Source organism: Xenopus tropicalis, chromosome 4 (assembly GCF_000004195.4).
Source record: "Xenopus tropicalis strain Nigerian chromosome 4, UCB_Xtro_10.0, whole genome shotgun sequence".
NCBI lineage: Eukaryota > Metazoa > Chordata > Amphibia > Anura > Pipidae > Xenopus > Xenopus tropicalis.
In genome coordinates this window covers 135850748-135866852 of record NC_030680.2, presented here as the reverse complement: position 1 = coordinate 135866852, position 16105 = coordinate 135850748, and the positions used below count along the sequence as shown (strand labels likewise).

The 16105-nt window shown below is 44.8% G+C and overlaps 1 protein-coding gene across 4 annotated transcripts in view; it reads left to right on the top strand.

The window, feature by feature from the left end:
* The first annotated feature begins 11971 nt into the window (after positions 1-11971).
* Positions 11972-16105, top strand: part of col7a1 (collagen type VII alpha 1 chain) — a 136309-nt gene continuing 132175 nt past the window's right edge. For 3 of the 4 annotated variants that reach the window (XM_012961680.2, XM_012961681.2, XM_012961679.2), the window contains exon 1: positions 11972-12267. The gene's annotated coding sequence lies outside the window, so the exon portion shown is untranslated. The remainder of the gene's footprint in view (positions 12268-16105) is intronic. The other variant, XM_012961678.2, reaches the window with a different exon arrangement.

Genomic DNA, 16105 nt, shown 5'->3' with positions numbered 1-16105 from the left:
GTCTGTGTTCTTTTAGTGATACAAAAGGTTCAATTGACACTAACCAATTACAAATGTGGCAGGATTGCCTTAGTGGTTTAGTGTCAGCACTCCTTTGGTGGCTCAGTGTCAGGCAACCTTGGTGGCTCGGTGTCAGGACTCCCTTGGTGGCTCAGTGGCAGGCAACCTTGGTGGCTCGGTGTCAGGACTCCCTTGGTGGCTCAGTGGCAGGCAACCTTGGTGGCTCCGTGTCAGGACTTCCTTGGTGGCTCATTGTCAGGACTCCCTTGGTGGCACAGTGTCAGGACTCCCTTGGTGGCTCAGTGTCAGGACTCCCTTGGTGGCTCGGTGTCAGGACTCCCTTGGTGGCTCAGTGGCAGGCAACCTTGGTGGCTCGGTGTGAGGACTCCCTTGGTGGCTCAGTGGCAGGCAACCTTGGTGGCTCCGTGTCAGGACTTCCTTGGTGGCTCATTGTCAGGACTCCCTTGGTGGCACAGTGTCAGGACTCCCTTGGTGGCACAGTGTCAGGACTCCCTTGGTGGCTCAGTGTCAGGACTCCCTTGGTGGCTCAGTGTCAGGACTCCCTTGGTGGCTCAGTGGCAGGCAACCTTGGTGGCTCGGTGTCAGGAGTCCCTTGGTGGCTCAGTGTCAGGACTCCCTTGGTGGCTCAGTGTCAGGACTCCCTTGGTGGCTCAGTGTCAGGACTCCCTTGGTGGCTCAGTGTCAGGACTCCCTTGGTGGCTCAGTGTCAGGACTCCCTTGGTGGCTCAGTGGCAGGCAACCTTGGTGGCTCGGTGTCAGGAGTCCCTTGGTGGCTCAGTGTCAGGACTCCCTTGGTGGCTCAGTGTCAGGACTCCCTTGGTGGCTCAGTGTCAGGACTCCCTTGGTGGCTCAGTGGCAGGACTCCCTTGGTGGCTCAGTGGCAGGACTCCCTTGGTGGCTCAGTGGCAGGACTCCCTTGGTGGCTCAGTGGCAGGACTCCCTTGGCTTATTTCTGCATGGATTTTTAATAGATACAACATACTGTATGCTGTTGTGCCTAATATACCTCTATATACAATTTAGATGGATATTTTGTGTGCAGTGAAGCCTTAACTTGTTGTGTCCTTCAAGACATTAGATAAACATTCCAGGGTTAAAAAGCAGACAAAGAAATATCTTTTGGAATTGTTTAAACCCTTTCCATCATGTTGATCCATAAGACATTCCAGGATGTTCGGTGGGCTGACTAAGCAGCAGTCTGGATAGCACTGAGTAAGTAAGCGAGGGAATTCATTGCATGTAAGATCCCAATGCGTTTCACAGACACCGTACAGCTGCCGGCTCATCCCTGGCTGCGCAGCCACCTCTGCTGTGGGTGGGAGGGTGAGTCAGAGAAATCATACAGCAGTGTGATGTTGGAAACATGCTGCAAACGGGTAAACAGATCTGGGTCGGCTAAGACAAAGTCTTGGCTCTATGAGTGGCTTTTTAACCCAGCTGGGTGCCAAATGTGAGCACAGTTTAGTTCAACATATGGTTAAATCAGGCCTTTAGCAATGCAGGGCCAATAGGGGTAGAGGAGAGCGTGGGGTTGCCCTGCATTCCTACCCTGAGAGGGGGCCTTTGCTCCCAGTAGATGTAATAACTTATTATTACAGTGTGTAGCAATGTCTTCCATTCCTGATAGCAAAGGTTGCTTCTTCCTTCCCCTGTGAGCCCTATAAACAAGCTCTGTGTCATTGTGGCTTCCCTGACATAAGGGGAAAGCGGTTCATTTTAATAGAAGTTACAAGACCCAAATAAAAATCTTATTTTATGGGTCCTCAGTAACTTAACAAGTGTCAAACACCTTTTCTTACCATTAAAAACAAACTGCTCCTTAATGATAAACCATGATACATGTCACTCACCTTATTGGGAGCCTTTGCTCAATGTCTATCAGTTGTAATGGAAGCATCTAAATAAAGCCAGCAAAGGAATGGAGCCCACCCAAAAAAAAGTATGAAATAAATGAGTTATGCCCAGTTATGTACCTACCCCCCCGGCACAATTTTTACACTGTTTTTGTGTGTGTGTGAACCAACAGTGGGTCATTAGGGGGTGCAGGCTCCCTCTGGGCACCCCACGCATCTGCGGTAGCTCCGCTACTGGTAATGCCCACAAGAAATGATGGTAAGTGTATCTGGGTTTATTTAATGAGAGTAATAATATTATAAAATAATATTATCTTCAATCAAAGGACCCTCTTTGGACAAGGCCCATGTAAATACTTTCACTGGCTTGTCTTTATGTAAAGGGCAAAATTAATAATGCTAAAGAATATATGCAGCAATAAAACACCCCCCATATGTAATAAAAGCCACTAAGTTTGACCAGGAGCAGTAACCCTAGCAACCAATAAGATGTTTGCTTTTAAACAGGTATGTATGTATGTATATCTTTATTTATAAAGTGCTACTTGAACGCAGCGCTGTACAGTAGAATACATTAATACAAACAGGGGGTTATTAAGATAATAATAGATAAATAAAAAGTATAACAATAAATACAAATAAATAAAAGATATAGTTGCAATAAGATAAGAGTCAAAGATACAAGAGGATGGAGGTCCCTGCCCCGTAGAGCTTACAATCTATATGGGAGGGTGACCAGTAAATGTTTTCTGCCGACTGGTTGCTATGGGTTACTGCTCCTGGGCAAACTTAGTGTCTGTTATTATGTAACCCCAATAGATTCATATGATAAACTAAGATAATGGGGGTCATTTACAGCGAACCCCCGAACACAACGGCAAGAGCACTAATGGCTGTAAAAGTGTGCCCCTTAGTGTGCATACAATTTGGGTAAAAAAGGGGGGTGTTTTTTAATTAAAATTAAAAATTGGGTGCATGTGTTACCCTCACTCCCGAACACCGGAAATGACATTAACTGTACTTGGAAAACTCTCAGCGGAATTGCATCTGATTTTAAACATAGTGTGAACGCAGTTGCGTTAAAAATTGACACATTGGCTGCAACTGCGTCAGGCGCATTGCCCCCTTGTGCAATAGTCAGTAGTCACTTTCAGGGAAGTTCTAATGAGAAACAGGAATTCCTTGTTGATGGACAGAAGTAATGAAAACGTGGAAAAAGATAGAGATGACCTCCCTCTGGGGCAGCAGGGCTGTAAATTATTTTTTATGTGACAGTTACAGAACTTCTGTTGTAGAAAAAATACGAGAAGGTTGAAGGCCACAAGTTCATTTTCTAGAAGGTTATACTCCCAGCCCAATTGTCACATTACCTATAGCATGTAGGTGAGAGGAGGGCAGTGACTGGGGAAATAATACTAATAAAATGTCAAATATATGGCCTTAAAGTAGGTGCACCATCTCTCCCTACTATACCTGCTATCCCACAGTCACAGTCCCTTCCCAGAGGCTATTATCCCCCCACTGCTACTATAGGCACCATCTCTCCCTACTATACCTGCTATCCCACAGCCCCAGTCCCTTCCCAGAGGCTATTATCCCCCCACTGCTACTATAGGCACCATCTCTCCCTACTATACCTGCTATCCCACAGCCCCAGTCCCTTCCCAGAGGCTATTATCCCCCCACTGCTACTATAGGCACCATCTCTCCCTACTATACCTGCTATCCCACAGCCACAGTCCCTTCCCAGAGGCTATTATCCCACTGCTACTATAGGCACCATCTCTCCCTACTATACCTGCTATCCCACAGCCCCAGTCCCTTCCCAGAGGCTATTATCCCCACTGCTACTATAGGCACCATCTCTCCCTACTATACCTGCTATCCCGCAGCCCCAGTCCCTTCCCAGAGGCTATTATCCCCCCACTGCTACTATAGGCACCATCTCTCCCTACTATACCTGCTATCCCACAGTCACAGTCCCTTCCCAGAGGCTATTATCCCCCCACTGCTACTATAGGCACCATCTCTCCCTACTATACCTGCTATCCCACAGCCCCAGTCCCTTCCCAGAGGCTATTATCCCCACTGCTACTATAGGCACCATCTCTCCCTACTATACCTGCTATCCCGCAGCCCCAGTCCCTTCCCAGAGGCTATTATCCCCCCACTGCTACTATAGGCACCATCTCTCCCTACTATACCTGCTATCCCACAGTCACAGTCCCTTCCCAGAGGCTATTATCCCCCCACTGCTACTATAGGCACCATCTCTCCCTCCTATACCTGCTATCCCACAGCCACAGTCCCTTCCCAGAGGTTATTATCCCCCCACTGCTACTATAGGCACCATCTCTCCTTACTATACCTGCTATCCCACAGCCCCAGTCCCTTCCCAGAGGCTATTATCCCCCCACTGCTACTATAGGCACCATCTCTCCCTACTATACCTGCTATCCCACAGCCCCAGTCCCTTCCCAGAGGCTATTATCCCCCACTGCTACTATAGGCACCATCTCTCCCTACTATACCTGCTATCCCACAGCCCCAGTCCCTTCCCAGAGGCTATTATCCCCCCACTGCTACTATAGGCACCGTCTCTCCCTACTATACCTGCTATCCCACAGCCACAGTCCCTTCCCAGAGGCTATTAACCCACTGCTACTATAGGCACCATCTCTCCCTACTATACCTGCTATCCCACAGCCCCAGTCCCTTCCCAGAGGCTATTATCCTCCCACTGCTACTATAGGCACCATCTCTCCCTACTATACCTGCTATCCCACAGCCCCAGTCCCTTCCCAGAGGCTATTATCCCACTGCTACTATAGGCACCATCTCACCCTACTATACCTGCTATCCCACAGCCCCAGTCCCTTCCCAGAGGCTATTATCCCCCCACTGCTACTATAGGCACAATCTCTCCCTACTATACCTGCTATCCCACAGTCCCAGTCCCTTCCCAGAGGCTATTATCCCCCCACTGCTACTATAGACACCATCTCTCCCTACTATACCTGCTATCCCACAGCCACAGTCCCTTCCCAGAGGCTATTATCCCCCCACTGCTACTATAGGCACCATCTCTCCCTACTATACCTGCTATCCCACAGCCCCAGTCCCTTCCCAGAGGCTATTATCCCCCCACTGCTACTATAGGCACCATCTCTCCCTACTATACCTGCTATCCCACAGCCACAGTCCCTTCCCAGAGGCTATTATCCCCCCACTGCTACTATAGGCACCATCTCTCCCTACTATACCTGCTATCCCACAGCCACAGTCCCTTCCCAGAGGTTATTATCCCACTGCTACTATAGGCACCATCTCTCCCTCCTATACCTGCTATCCCACAGCCACAGTCCCTTCCCAGAGGCTATTATCCCCCCACTGCTACTATAGGCACCATCTCTCCCTACTATACCTGCTATCCCACAGCCCCAGTCCCTTCCCAGAGGCTATTATCCCACTGCTACTATAGGCACCATCTGTCCCTACTATACCTGCTATCCCACAGCCCCAGTCCCTTCCCAGAAGCTATTATCCCCCCACTGCTACTATAGGCACCATCTCTCCCTACTATACCTGCTATCCCACAGCCACAGTCCCTTCCCAGAGGCTATTATCCCCCACTGCTACTATAGGCACCATCTCTCCCTACTATACCTGCTATCCCACAGCCCCAGTCCCTTCCCAGAAGCTATTATCCCACTGCTACTATAGGCACCATCTCTCCCTACTATACCTGCTATCCCACAGCCCCAGTCCCTTCCCAGAGGCTATTATCCCCCCACTGCTACTATAGGCACTATCTCTCCCTACTATACCTGCTATCCCACAGCCACAGTCCCTTCCCAGAGGCTATTATCCCCCCACTGCTACTATAGGCACCATCTCTCCCTACTATACCTGCTATCCCACAGTCCCAGTCCCTTCCCAGAGGCTATTATCCCCCCACTGCTACTATAGGCACCATCTCTCCCTACTATACCTGCTATCCCACAGCCACAGTCCCTTCCCAGAGGCTATTATCCCCCCACTGCTACTATAGGCACCATCTCTCCCTACTATACCTGCTATCCCACAGCCCCAGTCCCTTCCCAGAGGCTATTATCCCCCCACTGCTACTATAGGCACCATCTCTCCCTACTATACCTGCTATCCCACAGCCACAGTCCCTTCCCAGAGGCTATTATCCCCCCACTGCTACTATAGGCACCATCTCTCCCTACTATACCTGCTATCCCACAGCCCCAGTCCCTTCCCAGAGGCTATTATCCCTCCACTGCTACTATAGGCACCATCTCTCCCTACTATACTTTCTAGCTAACAGGCACAACCTCTTACCAGAGTCTATTAGTTACAGTGCATCATTGAGGAGTTATTCATGCACAGTAAATCCCAGACCATCTATACAAACAGATCTCGCTCACCCTGAATGCACTTACCACCAATAATTCTACTCAAATCTGCTGTCACACAGAAGGAAACCAATCTGTTAATAAAGGCATAATGCATCAGAGTGATGTAATTTGTACCTTTATTTGCTATGGTTATACTAGATAATCCCCTACCTTTATGTCACATTCACTTAGTAACATACGTCCCATACCACAAGCACCCTTCACAAAGTTAATACCCCAGGCAGATTGATGTGAAGCTATGAGCAGTGTCATCACCAAAAAATTCCACCTTTGAAAAATGTGCCCCTCAGAAAAGCCAGAGAACTGAAAAGTCCGAGCATGTCAGATGGCAAAAGTACATTTAGTCTTTATTAGATTATGACCACCGACAGCTTTCTACTTGTATTCTAACAAACCAACAAGGCGTGTGAATCGCCTCAGCAGGTCAACTATCTTCTGGATTACATAATATATCTGGTTATAACCAATTATCAATGTATGGGGTATCATAAATACGGAACTATCCTTGCCCATAAATGCAGAAAAGCTATGTATGAGCTAAACAACAGCCACTTCAAGTACCAGAACTCCACTGGGTGTAGGATGGAATTTTGGTTTGAATACGCTACCATTGGAAAACTGCTAATTGTGTATAAATATACATCAAGTGGTCCTATTTGGGCCTAAGCCTCCTTAAATCATCATTATTCTTCCTGGAGTGGTCACTTACCAGGATAGCAATGTGCTTATTTTAGGTAGGTTGCCTACTTTTGTACTGAAAAAACATAAACGCCATGCGATTTGTTGGCTACCTGTAATATTGTTTTATTATAGTATACAACATCTCCCCAACCATTCCTGATGTCACTAGGTTTCACTGCTATGTATATTGGTATTGGAACAATATTCACCACTAAAGGTCCCCATACACGGGCCAGTTCTAGCTGCCGATATCGGCCCCTTAGACCGTTTCGGCAGCTAATCAGCCCGTGTATGGGCACTACCGACGGGCCTGTCTGACTGATATCTGGCCTGAAATCGGCCAGATCCCGATCCCGCAGGTTAAAAAATTTGTTGGATCGGGAACCGCATCGGCTCGTTGATGCGGTCCCCAGACTGACTTTGCCTATACCCGCCGTAATAATTCGCCAAGCGAGCGGATATTAAGGTGTATGGGCACCTTTAGGAATAACCCCTGTTTATGATATCTAGATTCATGGCTCATCCATGGGAGACATGGCTCATTTGCTCAGTACCCCTGAGCCTTCTGCTAGATGAAACTGGATACAGCATTGGGCAGGTAGGAAAAAACATAGTGGGCCCCAACCCAGACCTGCGGCTGCTGCTCCCCACTGATGTGGCTCCCCTCTGGGAGGGGCTGGAGGTGGGCTAGCAGGGGGTGGGTAAGTAAGTGGTTGGGGGCCCTTGAGAGGGTATGGGGGCCCCTGGGGTAGCAGCCCTGATGGGCCTCTCACACCTAAGTGCGACCCTGACTGGATATCACTGCAATGTGGGAAATGATCAGTGAAGCCATTCTGTAAATGATTCCCAGTGGGGGGATCCAGTTGTAATATATCATCCTCGGAGCACAGTGACGTTCCTACTAATGAAATTCCTCTAAAGTATGCAAAGTAAAAAATGAAAAGTAGAAATGAGAAAGTAACTTCACAAGTCTTAAAGGTGTCATATGAATGGGTCTATCACTATTTGTCATCCTGTACTTCTGAATATTATATCCCTGGAGCAGAAGCCTTAATAATGTTTTTAACTTATGGTTGTGTTTTAACAAGTCTCAAAAATAATTTCGAGGCCCTCATGAAAAGCAAATGTGACTGTCAGGCGAGTCAATTTTTGGTAGTAAATTATCCCAACAGATGTATTACTTTCAACCTAACTTACTATGTTACTGCAATTTTGTGTTACAAGCCCTGCAAGGAAAACTATTACTTTTTCTTTAAATCCAAATGTTATTCTTAAGTTAAAATAGATAAAATATGTTTATTTTTCTGGCAGGGGGAATGGTTTGGATGGGTAGGTAGGTCCTTTCTTTCAGCATTCTCCTTGTATAGACTCAGGGTTGGAGTGGGTTGTGGGGCAAAGCATGGTGGGCCTAGGCATGCTGCCTGCCTGGGACTATAGTTTGCCAGTGGACAGGTGGAGGGAAGGGTTGTACAAGCAGGGTGGGGGGGTCTCTGCGGCTGGAGTAGTAGGCCTTTAGGTGGTGGCCCCCAATGGTCATACACCCAAGTCTAACACTACATGGACTCCATAACAAAGGATGACTTTAACACTGGGGCAGCAAAGAGGAGAAAGTAATAATGTTCCATATCTTTCCTGATGCTGGATCCAGGACGATTAAAGCCATGTGTAGCGGGGGGGGTACAAACTAGGCTGCGCCCCTCAGGCCCCCCAAAAAAACAAACTGAATGGAATTTCTACAAGCGCACGTGTGACCAGTGTCCAATAAGGAAATACATGTATGAAGAGGGATTGGTGTGTTACTGGTAGCCATTGCTGTTACCAGCGGGAGGCTGGCACTGGCCACTGAGCCACTGGTACAGGTATCGGACCCCTTATCCGGAAACCCGTTATCCAGAAAGCTCCGAATTACGGAAAGCCCATCTCCCATAGACTCCATTTTAATCAAATAATTCAGAATTTTAAAACTGATTTCCTTTTTCTCTGTAGTAATAAAACAGTACCTGTACTTGATCCCAACTAAGATATAATTACCCCTTATTGGGGGCAGAACAGTCCTATTGGGTTTATTTAATGGTTAAATGATTCCTTTTTCTCTATAATAATAAAACAGTACCTGTACTTGATCCCAACTAAGATATAATTACCCCTTATTGGGGCAGAACAGCCCTATTGGGTTTATTTAATGGTTAAATGATTCCCTTTTCTCTGTAATAATAAAACAGTACCTGTACTTGATCCCAACTAAGATATAATTACCCCTTATTGGGGGCAGAACAGCCCTATTGGGTTTATTTAATGGTTAAATGATTCCCTTTTCTCTGTAATAATAAAACAGTACCTGTACTTGATCCCAACTAAGATATAATTACCCCTTATTGGGGGCAGAACAGTCCTATTGGGTTTATTTAATGGTTAAATGATTCCCTTTTCTCTGTAATAATAAAACAGTACCTGTAATTGATCCCAACTAAGATATAATTAATCCTTATTGGATGCAAAACAATCCTATTGGGGGTAAATTCATGTTTTATTGACTTAAGGTATGGAGATCCAAATTACGGAAAGACCCCTTATCCGGAATACCCTTGGTCCCGAGCATTCTGGATAACAGGTCCTATACCTGTACCAGCTAGTACTGGCTACTGGCCGCTGAGCAATTATTTAAAGGCACAGTGTTTCCCTAATGACTCACAACATGTGATGGTCTTTATGGAGACAGCCTGCCCTAAAGTATTTATCTAGAAAGGGGTGATTATAATGCTAAGAGGGCTGTTTTCAAAGACGTTTGAAACCTTTGCAGAAACGCCATTCTCCAAGGTTTATAGTACATAATCGCACTACAGCTACTGTTACCCTAGTTACCCTGCAAGCTCCACCTAGTGGCAGAATGCAGACTGTGCTATGGAATTTTTTTAGTTTGGGATTTTATTTATCCTTTAATATCCGTTATATAAATAACTTTTCAGAATTCCTTTACTATTACTACTATTTCTTAGGGCTGCTAGTGGATCTGTAAGGGGTTGGGCAATGACGTTGAGGGGTGCAGAACTGATGTCAAGGGAGCGGGAAGAGATTTGGTAAGTATAAAAGCTATGAGGGGGATAAAGGGGCAGTTTAGAGGCAGGCTGGGGCAGATTGTGTAGTTGTTACAGATTTACCAGCAAGTACATTGTTGGTACATTTCTAATACTGGACCTGGTCTTGCCCTGTATTTAACCGGCTAGGCTGCTGAAATGCCACCATGCCACCATGATTCACACAGTGAATGTTCCCTAACTGCATCAGTCACGCTAGTGGAGCTTACAATCTAATTACGATCTTCTAAATTCACTCACTACTACAATCTTCTAAATTCACTCACTACTACAATCTTCTAAATTCACTCACTACTACAATCTTCTAAATTCACTCACTACTACAATCTTCTAAATTCACTCACTACTACAATCTTCTAAATTCACTCACTACACAAAGGTCAATCTCATTTGAAACCAAATAACTCTCCATTTTTGGAGTGTGGGAAGTAAAAATAACCATTTTAGGAAAGCCACACAGACACAGGGAGAACATAGCAAGGGTCATTTACTGCAGCTGCACAAATTTCCCCACAGTCGGATGCACAAAAATCCCATTCATTAAAGGTACTAGCACCAACACGCGCGCCTTGCACTTCCCTATGGCTGCACTTGGCGCCAGTGCCTTCCTCCTGCCTCCTGTTCTAAATCAATCAATGTTGCGGTTGTTGACCACTGAAGCCTTTGTCAGTTTACATATCTCAGTTGCAGCTAAAGAATCAGACTCACCAGCAGAAATAACATCTAACAGAACATTGTCAGCCCAATTGCGTCTGATTCACGACAAGCGAATTTGGGGCAATTTTGACCCATCAGCTGCAATTGTGTTAGGTGCATATTCCCCTGACAACCACACTTACCCTGGAATTGTTGGGAAAAAAACATGGCAATTGCATTTGGAAGTCCATTATATGTGCTGTAAGTGTATGTCCTTCAAAGTCTTCTTAGAGATGAGGTCCATGTTGGAGTCAGAACTCCAGAGGTGCAAGGCAGCAGTGCTATGTTAACTTTTTTCCCCAGTATATGGTCAAATAATATATTACATGGTGGGACAGGGATATATGTGTGTATCTATATATGTGTGTAACAATCCACAGCAAACAAATGGCTGCAGATTGGACAACACAGTGGAGTAACTATAGAGGAAAAAGACCCTGTGGTCAGAGGGGGGTCCAGGAGACTGAGGGGCTTACTCTATAGCTGTAGAGACATCCCCCTCCCTGGCCACTCTACTACCTGAGATCAAGCAGGTGAGAAGAGGGATGGTGGGTGACTCAACTGGGCGACCATGAGGTGTGCTCTGGGCCCCTCCAAAGATTTTATTGTGGGGAGGACAGCGCCATATAGTAACGCCACTGGGACAACAGTAATATTATTATAGCCATTCTTATTAAGATATTTAAGAAGCATTAAGATATTTTGCAGCGCTGTACAATAAATGGCTGTATACATCAAACATCAAAATTACTGACCAATACAGGAGGTGAAGAGGGCTGCGCTTATTAGAGCTTACAATAAAAAAATATAAGAAATGACTGGTGCCCTATTGCCTTACAATGTGCCCCCGGTTATTTCTCAATGTAGGAAGCTGCGTTGCAATTCTAAAAAAGGAAAAAAGGGTAACCACATGTTAAATGAAGCTGCTTTCCCCTGGGAGACGTAAAATGAATCCACACATTATACACTGATATTCCTGGTCTGTAACCCTTCTCTCTCTAGCTCTTACAGCTCAGCAAGTCAGTGCTCATGTAAGTGTTAAAGCAGAGCGTTCCTGTCTCAAAGAGCTCCTAATCCATTCACCTGGTGGCCAGAGGTTGTATCCAAAATGTAAATCTCTGCTGATTGGCTGAGGGGAGCAGGGGACGGGCTGCAGAATTAATTACAGGCTCAAACTTTTTTTTTGGCTTTAGGGCACATGTTAAAAAAAAAAATCCTAGAGAGGGGACGGCAGAAAGTACAAGCCAAGGAAGAAGCAGTGAGGGGAATATCTGGGAAGAGACTTTATGGGAACCCTGTTTGTATCTTTCTCTTTCATAGTTCTTGAAAGCATTAAGAAATAATCTCCTGTCCTGTGACAGCTTCCAAAGGCACAAGGAACTGTAAATCCACAGCAGGATCCATAGACGTGTTAGGGCAAGAGCGACCCAGCTTCACTTTCCAGCATCCCACAAGGCAAGGGGATTCACACCTTTGGATTATGCTCTTACAAACAAGGTGAGCTTTGGCTTATTTCTTTTCATGCTTGATTTTTTTTTTTGTTCAAAATTGCCCCTTGGAGGAGCCTTACACAGCCAGATGGTCGGGTATAGTGGTCAAAATTGGTTAAACTGAATGAACAGGGGAATATAATGCCAGCGGGAACTATTGCAGGTGTGTTGGTGTGCAGGTACAGGTATGGGATCTGTTATCCAGAAGCCCACTATCCAGAAAGCTCCAAATTACAGGAAGATCATCACCCAAAGCCTTCATTTTAATCAAACAATGTACATTTTTAAAAATGATTACCTTTCTCTGTAATAATGAAAGAGGACCTTGTACTTGATCCAAACTATGAAAATGATTTATCCTTAGTAGAGACAAAATAACCCTGTTGGGTTTCATTAATGCTTAAGTGACTATTTAGTAGACAAAGTATGGTGTATCCAAATTATGGAAAATCTTTGAGCATTTTGGATAACAGGTCCCATACCTGTATATTTGGAATAGGATCATAATTTATGTATCCATAAAGTACCATCAGAGTCTTGGGATCTTATGTATCTGCTCACAGGAGCTTGCCATCTAATGCAGCTTAAAGTGGACCTCAGGCTTGTATGTATGTATGTATGGTATGACAGATGTTAGTATTGTCTTTATCTGGGTTAGTGACTGTAAAAGTGCAAGTTGGCTTCTTCCTGGGCTGTCTCCCAGGGATAGGGACAGTATAACTACAGTAGAACCCCAATTCTACATTTTTCAGGGGAACAGAAAAAAATGGTGAAATATCTTAGAAAATGCAAAATCAGGGAAAAGCATTATGTATAAAAAAAATGAGGGAAAACTTAAAATCAAGGCATGTAAAACAGGGGTGTTAATGTATTTTTTGTCACCTAATTACACCATTCATTAGCAGCCTATAAATGTATAGCGGGTGTATGACCTTTAGCACCTTCCTTTTGCCAAAGTAATTATATGGGTTATTTATGTGTATAGCATTCGTTTTTATATAATATATGAGTATATAAACAGTGACAGATACCAGATATGCAGATCTGAGGCATAGGCTAAAAGTCTATGGACAGTTTGGACAGCCACACTCAGATCCAAAAGGATCACAATATAGTGTGTTGGAATTTGAGGAACCATTGACAGCCACATAATGAGGCAATATGGTCTAAACTGGCCAAACAGCCCAAACAAATTAGGCCATATCGGGCAACTGTAGTGTGGGAGCTACTGTGGCTGTGTTGGTGTGCCTGGGTACCTAAGATAAAGATCAGCAGCATAAAGGGGGAGTGATGATATATCACTTTGCTTTGACTTTGAGTCTGCAGGGGGTAGGGTTATAATGTGGCCTTTCAGTGTTAGACTGAACATTGTGCTCATCCTGACAGCAAATTCTGAGCTTCCCTTGTTCCCGACTGGGACAGTCTGGTCGAGACACATAGACGTCTTGTTGTTGACCTGTCTCTTATTGTCCGGCCTAATGTATGGCTCGATGGTGAAAAATGCTAAAACATTTCCATGGGAAACGCAATGGTCAGGCAGCTGTGCCCAGGGCTCAAACACACTGCTCCTTTCTTAGAAAATGCTCGCTACAGTGCGTGGCCCTCCAGCATTTGTTGAATTATAACTCTCAGCAGCCACACAACCCCCTTAAGCAGTGGTATTCAACCCAATAAATTTAATGTTGCAAAGCCATGTGTGGGAATTCCATTTCCTAATGAGAACAAGGCAGATACTGTGCTGCTGCTGATGTAAGATATGATGGGCATAAATATGTTGTAAGTCATATTGTAGTAGTTTGGCTTGTGCAGCCACAGGGCCTTCATTGGAGTCTGCATTCACAATGAGGCTACTGCAGGAAAGAACAACAAACGCATACATAAAAATAAACACATGCATATGTGTTTATACACCTATAATACACAAGAGTTATGAATATCCTGTAAATAATATCCTAATAAACACTGCTTAGTGATCTCATCATTTATAATGTGTGCTTAGTGATGTCATTTCTGTCACATGACTCAATGAAACTTGTGTATTCTAATACATAATGTACCAACTCTTGTAAAATATGAGGATATTAGAAGTCACCTTGGAGTTCCATGACCATATAAAAGCACAAGGTTGAAGGCCTCTGTGACTTATAATATCCTTAGAAATTACAACAGGGGAAGCGTTATTCAATATATAATACATAAGCACCACAAATAGCCTGTGTAATTTATATGAATGCTGCTTAGTGATGTCATCAGTTATAGCTGGATCTTAGTGATGGTCACATGAACAATTTGGGGTTGTTCCAAATTATCCAGAATACCCCAGGTCCCATGCATGCCAAATAATAGACCCCATACCTTCATAATCACTGTTAATGCACAGAGAATGTCTCAGTAGGTGGGGAGTGGGTTAAATTCATGGAATGTGGTTACAAGGTCCAAGTTCCTGCTGGAGAGCCCTTTGGGGAGGAGCCCTAAGACATGACCTCATTCATACCTGAGTAAGGGTGTATTAGTAGGGACATCATCTGAGATCTTACCCCTCAGCCATCAAAATAAGTAGATGCTGGATATCTCGCTCATTGTATTGGGATTATTTTTAATAATGCTTGAAATATATGTAAAGCTGCTGGGAATACAATGAGATCAAAGCTACCTTTATTTTTGTATTTTTTTTTGCAACTTTTTAGAAACATGGTAGACAGGACTTAGAGGAGGCAGGACCCTAGGCAAAAAAGTCTCAGTGGAGAATAATTAATTACAAAAACCTCAAAGCATCCCTTGAGAGCCTTTGGTAGTCAATGGGTACTTGGAGTTATGCTTTAATTGCAGCTGAAGGACCATACCTGTAAGTGTAACTTGTCCTAATGATGCCATCTTGCCCCTCTGTCTCAGTCTTGCCCCACCTGCTATCACTACTCTTCTTACCTACACATACTGCTCTGTGGGGTAGTGGGTTCTTAAGAGGTTCTCCTGCTGGATTGAAATATCTCCATTTTCAGTGTATAAATATATAATCTACTTGTGCTGTATGTTTCTAATTTCAATCCAGGGCTCACAAAAGGGTTAATTTACTTTGACTCTGGACATACAGTAAGTGCAAAGGTTACTTCTGTCCAGGGTCTGGCTGCATTCTGCACCTTGCGTCAGATAACAAATCCAGCGAGAGGTGTAGAGTGCAGCATTGGTGGGTGCGATGCAGCCCTGGGCACGTGGTAAGTACTGGGCCCTATTGTTCCTTGTGCCCACCAGTGCTCCTTAAATTGCCCTTCTAAATGCCCTTCTAAATGAGTTAGGGGACTGGTATGTCATGAGAAAGGCCACCCCTACATCCCTCCCCCCATCCTTCATGAATTCATTGCTGCCAAATGCAAGGAGCAATGTATTCATAGTGGGAGCTTTGGTCTCTACACTTGTGTTTTTTATATAAAGGGTAGAGATGTAGCGAACTGTTCGCCGGCGAACTAATTCGCGCGAACATCGGGTGTTCGCAAGTCCGCAAATTCGCGAACTTTTCGTGATGTTCGCAATTTGGGTTCGCCGGCACCGAAAAAATCTTACGATAACGGTACGAATGATCCGAAAAAGTCGCAAAACTTACGATAACGTTACGAGTGATCCGAAAAAGTCGCAAAACTTACGATAACGGTACGAATGATCCGAAAAAGTCGCAAAACTTACGATAACGTTACGAAAGCTCCGAAAAAGTGGCAAAACTTACGATAACGTTACGAAAGCTCCGAAAAAGTGGCAAAACTTACGATAACGGTACGAATGATCCGAAAAAGTCGCAAAACTTACGATAACGTTACGAAAGCTCCGAAAAAGTCGCAAAACTTACGATAACG